This window comes from Opisthocomus hoazin, unplaced genomic scaffold (assembly GCF_030867145.1).
Source record: "Opisthocomus hoazin isolate bOpiHoa1 unplaced genomic scaffold, bOpiHoa1.hap1 HAP1_SCAFFOLD_102, whole genome shotgun sequence".
Lineage (NCBI taxonomy): Eukaryota > Metazoa > Chordata > Aves > Opisthocomiformes > Opisthocomidae > Opisthocomus > Opisthocomus hoazin.
The window spans coordinates 137,877-140,000 of NW_027448981.1; positions in this window are offsets into that span (position 1 = coordinate 137,877).

A 2,124-nucleotide genomic window follows, 5' to 3' on the forward strand; every position below is an offset into this window, starting at 1 on the left:
GGGACCTCGCTGTCCGTATACTAGGGCAGAGGGCTGGCGCTCGCGGACCAGCGCCATCGAACCGCTGCAGCTACTCGCGGTTCAGCCGGCAGACTCGGGCGTTGCACGGCGGCTGTGGCCGTGGCCGTTCTGCCTCCTACCTATCGCGCACGGCGCTTCCGACTGCCAGAAGCCGCGCGAAGCCGCTGCTTGCCCGCAGGCTCCGGTGGCCGTTGCCGACTGGAGCGAGGGCTCCAAGAGGGGTTTCTCCAGGGCCGGGCCGAGACGGGCGGCGGTCGCCGGCACTCGAACGCTTGTCACCCGCGGCTCAGCCGGCAGACTCGGGCGTTGCCCGGCGGCCCTGGCCGTGGCCGTTCTGCCTCCTACCTATCGCGCACGGCGCTTCCGACTGCCAGAAGCCGCGCGAAGCCGCTGCTTGCCCGCAGGCTCCGGTGGCCGTTGCCGACTGGAGCGAGGGCTCCAAGAGGGGTTTCTCCAGGGCCGGGCCGAGACGGGCGGCGGTCGCCGGCACTCGAACGCTTGTCACCCGCGGCTCAGCCGGCAGACTCGGGCGTTGCCCGGCGGCCCTGGCCGTGGCCGTTCTGCCTCCTACCTATCGCGCACGGCGCTTCCGACTGCCAGAAGCCGCGCGAAGCCGCTGCTTGCCCGCAGGCTCCGGTGGCCGTTGCCGACTGGAGCGAGGGCTCCAAGAGGGGTTTCTCCAGGGCCGGGCCGAGACGGGCGGCGGTCGCCGGCACTCGAACGCTTGTCACCCGCGGCTCAGCCGGCAGACTCGGGCGTTGCCCGGCGGCCCTGGCCGTGGCCGTTCTGCCTCCTACCTATCGCGCACGGCGCTTCCGACTGCCAGAAGCCGCGCGAAGCCGCTGCTTGCCCGCAGGCTCCGGTGGCCGTTGCCGACTGGAGCGAGGGCTCCAAGAGGGGTTTCTCCAGGGCCGGGCCGAGACGGGCGGCGGTCGCCGGCACTCGAACGCTTGTCACCCGCGGCTCAGCCGGCAGACTCGGGCGTTGCCCGGCGGCCCTGGCCGTGGCCGTTCTGCCTCCTACCTATCGCGCACGGCGCTTCCGACTGCCAGAAGCCGCGCGAAGCCGCTGCTTGCCCGCAGGCTCCGGTGGCCGTTGCCGACTGGAGCGAGGGCTCCAAGAGGGGTTTCTCCAGGGCCGGGCCGAGACGGGCGGCGGTCGCCGGCACTCGAACGCTTGTCACCCGCGGCTCAGCCGGCAGACTCGGGCGTTGCCCGGCGGCCCTGGCCGTGGCCGTTCTGCCTCCTACCTATCGCGCACGGCGCTTCCGACTGCCAGAAGCCGCGCGAAGCCGCTGCTTGCCCGCAGGCTCCGGTGGCCGTTGCCGACTGGAGCGAGGGCTCCAAGAGGGGTTTCTCCAGGGCCGGGCCGAGACCGGCGGCGGTCGCCGGCACTCGAACGCTTGTCAGCCGCGGCTCAGCCGGCAGACTCGGGCGTTGCCCGGCGGCCCTGGCCGTGGCCGTTCTGCCTCCTACCTATCGCGCACGGCGCTTCCGACTGCCAGAAGCCGCGCGAAGCCGCTGCTTGCCCGCAGGCTCCGGTGGCCGTTGCCGACTGGAGCGAGGGCTCCAAGAGGGGTTTCTCCAGGGCCGGGCCGAGACGGGCGGCGGTCTCCGGCACTCGAACGCTTGTAGGGCCGGGGTTTGGGAGTGGAGCCTGCCGTGGCTCCCCCCCCCCACGCCCGTTAACAGCAGCCATCCGCGGGCACGTTGCAGAGAAGCCTCTACGGCAGTCCGGCTCTGCCGGTGGCCAAGCCGCGTTGGGCTTCTGCTGTCGACGCTGCCCGCTCGCTCGCTCGCTCGCACGCAGGGCCCCGCGCCTGTGCTGCCCAGCCCTGCCCGAGGTTCGGGGTTCGGGGGCCGGCGCGCGCGGCCGTCGCTGTCCCAGGAACCGTGGCCGTGGGGCCTCCGCTTCTCCTCCGTTCCCCTTCCCTTTCCTGATCGATGAGGCTTTTCGGGTGGCGTCGGAGAGGGCCCCCGGCGGGCCGGGTCTTCCGTACTCCCCGTCATAGGGAGCCACGGCGGGGCTCCGGTGTTCGGGCCGGGCGGTCTCCTTTCCAATGTCGCTTCCCGTCTCGTGCGAGGTGTTGTCCCCTTCCCTCCG